Source organism: Bos javanicus, chromosome 27 (assembly GCF_032452875.1).
Source record: "Bos javanicus breed banteng chromosome 27, ARS-OSU_banteng_1.0, whole genome shotgun sequence".
NCBI classification, from domain to species: Eukaryota; Metazoa; Chordata; class Mammalia; order Artiodactyla; family Bovidae; genus Bos; species Bos javanicus.
In genome coordinates this window covers 17404463-17417899 of record NC_083894.1, presented here as the reverse complement: position 1 = coordinate 17417899, position 13437 = coordinate 17404463, and the positions used below count along the sequence as shown (strand labels likewise).

The following is a 13437-nucleotide window of genomic DNA, read 5'->3' as shown; positions in this document are numbered from 1 at the left end:
GCTTGCACAAATTCTGTGGAGTGCACATGACTATTATATTTAGCTATTTTACCATTACAATGTAAGATTAAGGTTTTGTAAAGTAAGGTTTTGTAAAATGTTATATTGTGACATTAAGAATGAAGTCTGGACTCTCAAACTTACCTCTAAGTCTTTTGAATCAATGGGTGTTTTTCTTCTTTCCCATGAGCTGGCCAAACTTAGTGATCTGTGGCATTCTCTAGGGATGTATTCTTTTGAGATAATCCCAAAGTTCCCTCCCCCAAAATCGTCATTATCATGTGGTTTACTACATCTATAATTTCTTTATGCTGTTGATGTACTGCGTTACACTAATTGGTTTAAGCCAACCTTGCATACCTGGAGTAGATTCCAGGTTTGATCGTTGTGTAGAATTATTTTTATACATTTTTGGACTCCATTTCTAATATTTAATTGAGAATTTTGCGTGTATATTCATGAGGAATATTGTTCTTAGTTTTTCTTTCTTATGTCTCTCTGGTATTAGGATAATGCTGACCTCATATTGAATAAGTTAGGAGGGGTCCCTTCTGCTTCTGTTTTTTGGAGCAAATTGGCGGAGAAGGCGATGGCATCCCACTCCAGTACTCTTGCCTAGAAAATCCCGTGGATGGAGGAGCCTGTTAGGCTGCAGTCCATGGGGTCGCAAAGAGTCAGACACGACTGAGCGACCTCACTTTCACTTTTCACTTTCATGCATTGGAGAAGGAAATGGCAACCCACTCCAGTATTCTTGCCTGGAGAATCCCAGGGACAGGGGAGCCTGGTGGGCTGCCGTCTATGGGGTTGCACAGAGTCGGACATGACTGAAGCGACTTAGCAGCAGCAGCAGTGGAGAACTGGATCATCTTTTCTTTAAATGTTTTGTAGAATTAACCATTGAGATCTCCTGGGCTGGATGCTTTTGTGTTGGAAGGTTACTCATTGTTGATTCACTGTAGTTATTTGATGGAGGCCTGTTAATCTCTTTGTGCGAGTTTTGGTACATTGTGTCTTTCAAAGAATTGTCCCATTTCGCCTACATTATTAAGTTTGTGGTTATAGAGCTGTTCATAATATTCTTGTATTATCTTTTTCATGTCCATGAGATCTGTAACAATGACCCTTCTCTCATTTCCAATAGTAATTTGTCTTGCATCTGTAACTTCTAATTCTTCCTCTTTCCTATTATCACCACTGAGGTTTAGTAATGTCTTCTCTCAATTGCATTTTTTTTTCCTGTTATAGTTATTAGTTTTGCTTATACGTCAATACTTAAATATAACACATCTTTACTTACCTGTGGATATCTTCTTTAAAGCTCTTTGTTGTTGACTTGCAAGAAAATATGGAATTCTGGTTACTCTTCAGTGTTTAAGTTTTTTTTTCCTTACTCATATCAACTTTATCCCCATTGCTTTAGTCCATTATTTTCCTGTGAACATAATAACTTTTTGTTTGTCACTTTTTTTGTGACAAATTATGGTACAGTCCATCTGAAGATACTTGAAATAATAAGTAAGTAAGAAAAGAGGCCAAAAACAGGTAGCAGGAACCCAGTCAAGGGTTCTGTATAGTGATTTGTTCTGGAAAAAATGGGGAGGGTGAGTAGGGCTTTGGCCTCAGCAGAAGGGAAACTGAGAACCAAGGTGAGGGGTAGAGGTCAGCAGACTTCATTCACTCTTTTCCTTAGAGAGAAAGCCAGTCAGGGTTACTTTGCAGAGCTGCAACACTGGCTGGAGACCACCCTGAGGCCCCATGGGCCAGGTGGACCTACTGTGATGCACTTGAAGGCCTACCGAGGTGGCGTTCCTGCTAATGGTGAGCAGACAACTGGTCTGGAGAGGAAGGTCACAGAAGGGATGAGACCCATTCAATGTGCTCGCCCCAGAGGCAGCTTTGGGTACCAAAGCAGATCCTAATTTAGTCTCCTCCATCACCAGCGAGTGAATAGTGGCATGCAACTGTGAAGAAAACAGTGCTGTCATCTGGTTCTAGCTGCACAGTGTCAAGACTCAAAGATGCCCTAAATATGGACCACAAGCTGGTGCCTCCCAGTTGGCCTGCTGAACCCCTGCATTAACTCTCTCAAAATGTGCTGTGAAGTTCCTTCTTCCCAATAAAGACTAGTCATTGCATTGGCTCTTCCTCAAAAAAAAAAAAAAATTCTCCCAAGTCTTTTTTGGGCTCTTGACCTTTCAGCTAGAGGTATTTCCCAGCATTCCTTGACTCTGGGTGTCATCAAATATCTAAACAGAAACAGACAGAAGTGGTGAGGTGGCTGAAGTCTTTCTGAAATAAATGGAAGTTATGAATGTGAAGTTAGTGACTGTAATCAAAAAAATGTAGAGGGACAAAAGAAGAGGCGGAAAATAGACCTGCGAAAGGTGGGAATAAAACAGAATCTAAAAAAGATTCAGAGAATACAGGGAGGCTGAAGGAAAGAGAATTGAATGAGAATCAGGTTATGCTCAAAGGATGTTTCAAGGAGAAGTCAGAGAGGGTCACGGAGCAGAGAAATAAAGGCAAATAAGAGCTGGTTCTAGTTGGCATATTTCTGTGACGGTGGGAGTCAGGTCTCGCTGCAGAGTACACAAGGCATTCACCTGAATTGAGAAGTTAGTTTATGTACTTTGATGCATTCCAAGCCTATTCTTGCTCATCTACTCCATTGATTATAATTTCACTATTTTCATAGTTAATTTTCTTGAATTATTTAACACTATTAATTAAAATTGAAATCAGGCAAAAAATATGCAATAATAACCTTAATTAAAAGGTTATTTTTCCAGACATGGGTATAAAGGTCTGCTTAATGCATCCTCAAAGCGTTTCTTATGTTAAGCTTGACTATTTCTTTATGTGAGAGACAAAGAAAAAAAACTTACATTTTGAAGCTGAAATTATTAATCGAAAATAAAATTTTAATATTAATCAGTGGAGAGATTTTAGGAGTCATATGGTGAACTACCCTATAATATTTTTTTTCAAAGTTGGCACCACTCAGTGGGAATAATGTCAGTTGAACAAACATGTAATAATGATGTGTGACATTTATTAAGCCCTTACTCTGTGTTCGAGACTGAGAAAAATGTTTAATTCACCATTGCACTTTCACCACAGACAACAGACAGGAAAGCCAAGGCTTAGTAAAATCAAGGGAAGTGTCCAAGTCTCCCAGGTGCTGAGTAATGACATGAAGTTCAGACTCAGGCTGCTAGATTCCGAAGCTCGTTTCATTAACCATTATTATATATTGCTTAATTTGAGGGTAGGTGTGTTTTTGCTATTAGCCTTTCATTGGGAATTGTAAAATATTTTCTGAGCTGTCTTTTATAAAAAGTTGTCTTTTCATACCATAGAGGCAAAACACTAAACCAGGTATATTTCTTGAGAAAAAGGAACGTGTTTATTATTTTTTAATTTAAAAATCCTATTTCCTAATATTCTCAGAAAGGAGAATTTCATTAATGCACTAAAAAAATAGCCTTTGGATTCTATAAGGTAGTTGTATAAGGATATTATAGCTATTACATGGAATTTATCTAGATTATTAATTTCATTTACAATTAGTTAATTGTTTCAGTAAGTGAATTGAGGTCTTTTGTTAGGAGATGTAGAGAGGAATTACAATCTAACATTTGCATGAAGATCCCTCATATTTAATATATAATGGAGAAAACTAGTCCATTTTTATCCCCCTCATTAGAAACAAAATCTCTCCTAATGTTCCATGTGCTTTTTAGGAAATTGCTAAATAATTCTAACCTCTATCACATACCTATCATTTAAATAGTTACTAAGGCAGCAGTACTTGTAAAACACATTTAATTGTTAAGACTATTCTTGTGAAACAAAGAAAATAACATAGGAAACAAAGGCTTACATTATAGTGTATTGCTGTGCTGGACAGTAAGATTTTGTTCACTTTTCTATACCCAGTGCCTAGTGGATATGATATAGAAGATACCCAATAAATAGAGCACTAAAAAAAAAAAAGGCTACAAAGAGAATAAGAATTCCTAATGACTGGTAGAACATATAACTGCTAAAGCAAGAGAAGGAGGCAGGTCATTACAGGAAATTTCTAGATGATAATGCTTGAGATAAAGATCTAAGACTACGTAAGTAATGAGTGTTTGGTCCTTTCCAGAAGAAAGGTGGCGGGTGTGTAAAGGCCCAGAGCTACTGTCTACATTTTCATAGGCAGTGCTGTGTACCAAGCCAGCTAGCCAGTAGTGTGGCTGAAATCCAGTTGTATCCATAAGTGATTTTTGATGGTCCTGTGTCTTACCTCTGGCCCTCTACCACTGGACTTCTTTTTCTGTGCCACTCAATACTAATTTCATGCCTCATTTCATTTCATTTTGTATCTCTTCTCATTTATTCACTTAATTATTCATTAAAATATTTATTAGAAATTTATTGTATATTAATTATAGCTAGTCCTGCCCTGTTGGATGAGTTGCTCATATCTTTAGCCGGTGTGTGATGATTTAAATTTGAGAGTTCAATGAATAGCATTATCCAGAAAATAGTTAGCAATGGTGATGAATGTTTTCCACCCATCTGATAGCACAGTAGCTGCCAGAGGCTTGCCGTCACTCTGTTGATCATTTGTAAAACCTGACCAGTTTTCTTTTTTGTTCGTGCTCCCACAAGTTTACCTGCTTCTCCCTCATCCTTCTATATGGCAGTAGCAACATCTGAGAATTGCTGTTAGGGATGGTAGAGAGTGGAAGGGACACTGAGCATGTGAAAATAATTCTGCAGGTGACCAAATAGATAATATTAGAAGTAGTTCTAACATTGAACAACTTTTGTTTCTTTCCTACTATGTACAAGTCTCCATGCTAAGGACTGACGAAAAGAAGATAAATAAAGTACCATTCTTCCTTTAAGTCATTTGAGAACCTATGGTGAAGGTGGGATGCATTTAATAGCATTTCTCATATTAAGTCACCAGATTAAAAAATAAATTTAAGTACCCTCAGAAAACATTCAGATTGATACATGTTTTGTTAACTTTTTGCTTAAAAGAAATTCTTTAGAATTATTTTAAAAATATTGTTTAACTGAAAAAATTTGGCTTCTTAAAAGTGTCATTTTCCTCCTGAATTGCAGTTAACAATGTGGACATGTCTCTTTATTTGAGGACTCTAATAGTATAGTTTCATGTTAAAAGTATTTTATGGTGTCTTCGCTTTTAAGTAATTTCAATTGTCTTTAAATACAATTGCAGTGTTTCCCTATAAATGTCTTTAGTTTTACTGTTCTTAAAGGGAAAAAGCATTATGTTCATGAGGTTTAATGCTCCTATATAAAATTGTCTGAGGCAAAACAACTTTAATAGAAGCACAGATCTTCCTTCTAATGTACACACGTAACCTAAGCTCCTTGAGGGCAAGGATTTCATTTGCTGTGCATCTTAAAAGGACTCAGGACTGTGCTTTATTGGAGATGATGTTCAGACTGTATTTGTTGAATTGATCTCTATATAATGAACACACTTTATAGATTAAAATCTTAATTTGTTAGATTAGTGCATCTTCTTCAAGTGTTTCCACTGCCAAGTTATAGATTAGCTATTCTGAGCAATTTTTTCCAGGATTATATAAGTTACAGATTGAGTCAATGTTTATTGCTACCTCTAGCAATTAAAGAGGAGAAGGCAATGGCACCCCACTCCAGTACTCTTGCCTGGAAAATCCCATTGACAGAGGAGCCTGGTAGGCTGTAGTCCATGGGGTTGCTGAGGGTCAGACACAACTTCACTTTCACTTTCACTTTTCACTTTCCTGCATCGGAGAAGGAAATGACAACCCACGCCGTGTTCTTGCCTGGAAAATCCCAGGGACGGGGGAGCCTTGTGAGCTGCCGTCTGTGGAGTCACACAGAGTCAGACACGACTGAAGCGATTTAGCAACAGCTGCAGCAATTAAAGGGCTTCCCTACTAGCTTTGACTGGAGAAGAAAATGGCAACCCACTCCAGTGTTCTTGCCTGGAGAATCCCAGGGACAGCGGACCCTGGTGGGCTGCCGTCAATGGGGTCGCACAGAGTCGGACACGACTGAAGCAACCTAGCAGCAGCAGTAGCTTTGACAGTAAAGCATCTGCCTGCAATGCAGGAGACCCAGATTCGATCCCTGGTTCAGGAAGATCCCCTGGAGAAGGAAGTGGCAACCCACTCCAGTATCCTTGCCGGGAGGATTTCATAGACAGAGGAGCCTGGCGGGCTACAGTCCATGGGGTTGCAAAGAGTTGGACACAAATGAGCGAGTAACACACACCGGCAATTAAACATTTGAGGGCAACATGAAGACTAAAGAGTTAACCAAATAATACAGAATTATAGCATTAGAAAAGGCAAAGTGTTCTGATTTTTTTGTTTTCCAGTTTTTCTGGGATAAAGATTTCCTAATTTTAAGCCCATAAAGTATTAAATTTCTTTAAAGATCTTTGAACCATGTCATTTTTAAACAGTGGCAATATGTATGTGTTCACATACATAAACTATACTTATAACTGGCAGAATAACCAGTTAAAATATGAAAATGAAATCAATAACTTATAATTTATGTTGTTTATCTCTTTCTCTTGCTCAATTAGTTATCTTTTAGGTCATATTTTTGATTTATTTATTTATGTTTTAATATTCAAAGTTGGTCACTAAACCAATGTTAGCTTTAACTCAGTAAGACAGATTTAATGCTATAAAAGTTAAGGATGCAAATATTTTCTGAAATATTGCCCATTGGGAATTTTCTTTGCTTTATATCTGTAAGAACAGGCTCATGATAATGTGAATATTTAATCCTAATTATATGTGATACTTAAAAAAACCTACACACACTTCAGAATTTTACAGACATCGTACAAATCTCACAGGACTATGGGATGAAGTAACAACATCCTCCGAAAGGACTCTGAAAATTAGAATTTAAAATAAAAGTCATGCCAAGCCAGTAGATGAATAGCCAAAGGAACAGTTCATATTTCACATGGTTAGACAGCATAATTTCCACATTCTATGGGGAAAAAAATATTCATTGAATTTTATATTATCTTGCAATTAAAATAAACACAGTTAATTTTCATAACTAAAACAAACTCCATATGTTACCAAAAAGTTCTGAGAATTAAAAGCAATGCTAAAGGCAAAAACATAATTATTACTTCTTTTCTCACATGGATAAAATGAGAAAAGATTTCTTATGATGTAGTTCTAAAGCTTTGATATCTATCTCTAGCTCTTAGAGGTCTTCACAGTCTCTGGTGGGTTACTGGATGAGAACTTTGAGACAAATTTTGGTTTAGGGATTGTAACCTTTATAACTAATCAGATGGGTATGGCCTGAGGAGCCAAGAATAAAACCAACAGCCTAGAGAAGAGGGATCTTGACTGTAGTAACAGCTTTGGGTCTTTGCCTTCTTGCTTCATTCAAAACCTTACTATTATCTTAACAATCAAGTTTTTTCCTGCTGTTTCCAGCCTTTGTCTTTCCATCTGCTTTTTGTTCTCTGTTTCTCTTCATGTATACAGACGAAGTTTTCAATAGAGCATTTGCTTCTTCAAGTTACTCTCCCATTTTTACAAATCTTATTTTTTTTTTTTTTTGGCTGCACCACATGGCTTGCTGGATCTTAGTTTCCTGACCCTGAATAGAACCTGTGCCTCCTGCATTGGGAGCATAGAGTCTTAACCACTAGACCACCAGGGAAGTCCCTACAAATCTATTTTAATATGTCTTAAGCATCTCTAAAAAGGCTTCCCTGGTGGCTCAGAGGTTAAAGCGTCTGCTTGGAATGCAGGAGACCCGGGTTCGATCCCTGGGTCGGGAAGATCCCCTGGAGACGGAAATGGCAACCCACTCCAGTACTCTTGCCTGGAGAACCCCATGGAGGGAGGAGCCTGGTAGGCTACAGTCCATGGGGTTGCAAAGAGTTGGACACAGGACTGAGCGGCTTCACTTTCACTTTCCCTTTTCAAGCATCTCTACTGTGCTTTGAAACCAACCCTTAGCTTTATATTTCCACATTGACTATCCTGTTTGGAGTTTCAATCTAGACTTGGCATGATTGGATTATAAGAATATCTTGTTTTTAACTTGTTTGTAATTATGAAAGGAAGTTTCATCGTTTACAACATTAAGAGCACTTTTGCTGTTCTGCTTGCCTTTGTCTGTAGAAGTTTATCAAAACCTCTTAGATGTTACTCACTATTAAAGTGGAGGACACAAGTGAAAATGCTAGATAAATATATTTATCTGAGATCATGTAAGCAAGTGTAGAATAGTAGTACATTAATTTAGGCACTGCCATGAAAAGAATTTATAAAAACACAAAGCTCAGTTTTCTATTTTTCAGTTTTTGTCATCCGAGAGTTGGTGTTTTCTGCTCATGATTATTTAAACAGGAATTTGTTTAGACAATGTTGACATCACAAAGGTCTGAGTTCTTTTCATTGTTTTCACTGCTCTTCCATAGGTGTAAGTAACACCTTGCAGTCCTGGAATCATGGGGATGTGTGCTTGGTGCAAGGCTTGCAGTCATGTCCTTGCATAGAGAGCAGAATACATTGTTCACTGACACTGAGGTTGCTTACATGGCCCGCTCCTGCCCATTTTCATTCATCACAACTCACAGACTCACCGAAACAGAGCTCGAGTGTAACTTTGGAGGTCACTTTGTCTTTTATAGACATGTGTAGAACCCCCAAATTCCTTCCATCTATTGTACATTAGAATGAAAGACTTATTTCATGAGTTCCTTTTTCCTGGACAAGAATATATCAATATGCCTGAAAAGAAAAGAAAACAAAACCCATCAAAAAACCCTTTATAATTAGATGCTGCCTGGAGCACCACGAAAATGATCATCTGACCCATTTTTGGTTGCATTTAGTATTTATTTCCACGACTCATATGTGTATATGCTTTGAGGGTTTCATTTTTTGTCCCAAGATAATATTAAAAAAAAAATTAAAAATAGGAGATTCTAATAAGTAGGTTCTGCTCAAATGTTCTTCCAACATTTTGAGGTGGACCTGTCCCCAAAATTGATGTGTATGAGGATTTTAGTACATCATTCACATAAAATAAGTAGTCCAGCCTTTTTAATGGTGGCTATCTAGACATCAACTGCAGTGTTCTGCCCTTAACAGGGAAGTTGTTTCCTATTCTAGACAGAAAGGTCACACACTGGCCATTAGAGTTCTGTACTTGGATGAACAGATAGAAAGAAAATAGAAATTTATAGTGAACTGAATTTTATATTTGCCTCCACATTACAAAACTATTACCCAAAGCTCTCTCACTTGAAAATATTTCTAAGCTTGCTGAAAAGGTAAACATTTGCAAACTGCACTTTGTTTAGTGAGGTCTTCAATATGAAGCACCCTTTATTTATCTTGTTAGCAAGTCAAAAGTTTCTTGTAGAGCTGTTGAGTTAGACTCAACATTTTTTAAAAAGGGGATTATTGTAAGAAAACCAAAGAGCATTAAGAGGCTCTTCAAAAAATACCCTGTTACAATAGTGATATGAAATGTCATCTAGGGTGTTAGAATCTTTTTTAAAAAATTTGCTACATCCTCTTATGTAACAGGAAAAGGTGCCTAGGATCCAGGTCCTGCTACATTGCCCCCAGAAACCACTCTTGTACTGCAGGCGGGTTCTTCAGGAAAAATCTCGCTTTAGCACCAACCAAAAAGAAGGGAGTAAAGGAAAACAGTTGAAAATAACTACTCATACAATATTAAATGACTCATGATTTCATGATCAAAAAGGGCTATTTTACCTCTTTCGCTGCAGTGACAGCAAAGCCCTTCACTTCATAAAGGACCACAGACCTGTTTGTTGCAGATGATAACACATGGTAGTCCTGTGTGTTGGCCTGAGAATTGATGCTCGCCTTGGTTCAGGTGGTAATGACCCTCCTGAACTGTAATCCGTGATACACGGTGCAGATGCTGATAACATCTATTATTGTCATCCTATAAAGAAACTTAATTCTGTTGACAGAAAAATGTGGTTCATTCTACTAGAGTGCCCTTCTGACGGATGGAATAATTATTTTGACCCAGCTTTAGAGCTAGTTACGTTATTTTAAACAGTCACGCTGATAACGGTTTTATAATTTCCTGGGTTTTTATATTTTATGGGTGTATAATAACTGTCCTCATTTATTAAGTTTATCACTGCTTTACAGAGGCATGAATACATTTCAATGAGATTTGTATAAAATGCTGAATCGCAAATTCTTTTCGAAATAGAATGAACTGGGTCTGTCATCTTAGTTCAACCCACTCAGATAATTTGATCCTTTTGGCTTAATACACATGTAAAACAAATTACTCTAGTGAATTTGCATGTAAAATACCACCAGTCCTAAAGGCTCTAACATAAACAATTAGTTCCATGTTTTTATCTCATAGAAACACTGGTTTTCCACACCACAGAAAACAACCTTGCAAAGTTTATATTTCAGAATTATGTTAGGGAGGGGACAGTACATGGCGCAAATAGGCCCCCTTTATTGCTTTGCTGTTGAACAATGAGAAGGTCCCTAAACCATTTCAAATACATAATTAAAGATACCTGCTTGCACTTATTAAACTCAGGGCCACTATAATTCCTATAATGCTGAGCTTACCTCATTATTCACATTGAGCAAAAATTCCACTGGAAATTTAATTTTGAAAGGATGTTATGCTTATCTTAATATGCAGGTCTGCACAACCTATATTTAAAAACCATAAAGAGTTCATGTACCTTTCATTGAAACAAACATATGCTCTTGAAGGTTCTGGAAAGTCACAAAGCTTGAAGAGAGTTTATTTTTAAAAACATAGTAATGTAGTAGTTTTTCCTTGACTTAAAATATGTTTGGAGTATTTGGGTCATTAAACAAAGGATATTGTATTAGTTCTTTCAGCTCATCAGTAACCCAACACAGGTCCTTGAAACCGATTATAGAATTCACAGTGGAATTTTGTGACGTCAGTTTCAGTCATTAATTTTTCTAACCTAAAGTGTGGAGTGGCATAATATGTGGTGTGATAGATAGATACAGAGATAGATAGATTTTACCATCATTTTCATAACTGTGGACAACTCTGACAAGCTTTAGAAATTAGTATTAGAAAACCTTTCTAACATTTAATATGCCCCCTAAGAAAACTTTCTTATTCTGCACAGATCTTAGGGTAACAAAGGCACATAGTCAGCAGCTGATAAATATTTACTGGTATATTTACAGAGATCCAATTAGGAATTGGTATCATAGAGATGATACCAAAATAATTTTGAGTATTCAAACGTTTTTTTATATGCCAAACATGACCAAGCCTGCAAAACTGCACTAGAATCTTGTTGTTTGACTTAACATGTTTGGATTAAAATATATTTGAGTTTTATTTTGCCTTTGTGTGGTGTGTATATATGTGTGTGTGAGCATGAGATTATCTAGGAAAGAGAGATTCTGAAACATAAAAATCTGTACAATAGCTATTGGAAGACGTTTATTTCTCTTGTATCTTGAATAAAATAACAAGCACCATAGTAGTTTATACATCTTTTCTTGTATATATATCAACGCCAAAATGCTTCATTTACAGTCCAGAATGAGCAGTGACTTCTCTTTTGAGATATTATTTCTTTTGCAAACATTTCTTGGAAAGGATAAAGCTGAAGTGACTGTATTAACTAAAGTTTTTGTTGGTGAGACATTTAGCAAATAAACTAATATTACCTATGTGGTATGTGGGCACCAGCCAAGGTAACTAAATATTTAATCAGTGCATTATAAGTATCAAAAAATCTCTATCTTAAAAACCCAGCTACATTTTGTAGAAGCTAAGTCTTATAAATTATTATTACATATATATGCATATTTTATTGTGGTAAGAACATTTAACTTGAGATCTTTGCTCAACAACCTTTTTTTTTGCTCAACAACCTTTTAAGTGTACAATACAATGTTGTGATGATAGGCAAAATGCTGTACAGCAACTCTCTAGAACTTATTTGTCAGCAATAATTAACTTTAATTTTCCAACTTAGAAGTTTAAAGAAAAATGTGGTTTTTTTTTTATTTGACCAGGAATACATTTTGTTATTGTTGTTTTATTATCATTATTTTAGGTATGGCTGCTTTTTTCCTCAGAATTTGCTCTTTATTGTTTTTACTGTTTGAAAATAGTAAGTAGTGTGTCTTCTCATTGGATACAGTTTGAAGAAGCTTACACTTTCTGAAGCTCTGTACTTTACAAACTAATTAGCTCTAACTTCCTGCAACACATAATTGTTACGAGAGTAAAGCCTCATGGGAGGAACTTTTCCTTCTTACCTGCTTTTGGCAAGCCTAGTAAAATTGACGATTTATTGTTGTAAAAAATACTTATTAAAGATTTTCAACTTCCAATTTGCTTTCCTGGGGCTTGAATAGCTAAAAAATTTATCAGTAAGAAACCATTAAAAAAAAAAAAAAAGCTATTTCAAGCAGGTAGCACTGGTTGATATTTGATGACACTTTTTGTGATTGTTCCCAATTGAACCAGGAATTCTCTAGGTTTAACCAACTAGAGAATGATAAGAGAATCTATTACATTCCAAAGTAAATAGTTTTAAAATTCTTTTTGAATACTTTGTCAAACAGGGGGAGCTTGATATGGTTAAAATTATTCAGTGCTTCTCTAACTGGATGGCAAGATATATATGTTTTTGATAAAATGCAGTGCTCAGCTCAGGGCACAATTAACAAACGCCTGATGAGCTGATTGTGAAAGTGATGATGCTTAGTAGCAGGTTTGTGACTTCAGAGAAAAACCAGTTAATTTTTTTCCATAGCCCATGTTTTTATTTGTTAAACTAACAGCCCATTTTTGGCTTCCTTGATCAGTCTCTTGGTAGATGTTATTTGGGACACACCTTTAAGAGAAGCTTAAATAGTTCTCAGAGATAATTGGCAATGATCATCTCACACTTTAATAACTCATTTAATTCCTTTTCTGCCAAGGTAACAGATAAGGAACATTTAATATCAGAAATGAGATAAAAATGATTTCTTATCTTGCACTACCTTTGTGACAATTCGTAGATCTACTTAGACTTTTACAAAGTCTGGCAGACAATTGATATGTGTCAGGACACAGATTAATTTCAGAGAGAACCAAATGGAACTATGGGCAAAACTTTGACTTATCAACAAACTTTTCCAAACTGTGTTTCACCAAATATTAGAGTATTCCCTTGCTGAAATAGGTAAGGAGCAGCGGCTGCGCTTTGCTGGAGCAGCCGAGATGAGATATCCCACACCCAAGGTAAGAGAAACCCAAGTAAGACGGTAGATGTTGCAAGAGGGCATCAGAGGGCAGACAAACTGAAACCATACTCACAGGAAACTAGTCAATCTAACCACACTAGGACCACAGCCTTGT

At 36.4% G+C, this 13437-nt stretch overlaps 1 long non-coding RNA gene and 1 other non-coding gene across 2 annotated transcripts in view; both read left to right on the top strand.

The window, feature by feature from the left end:
* LOC133240132 (uncharacterized) overlaps positions 1-13437 on the top strand; it is a 166411-nt gene that overhangs the window by 50406 nt on the left and 102568 nt on the right. The window lies entirely within an intron of this gene.
* TRNAS-GGA (transfer RNA serine (anticodon GGA)) lies at positions 7772-7843 on the top strand. Its single transcript has one exon. It is a non-coding gene; the product is annotated as a tRNA-Ser (tRNA).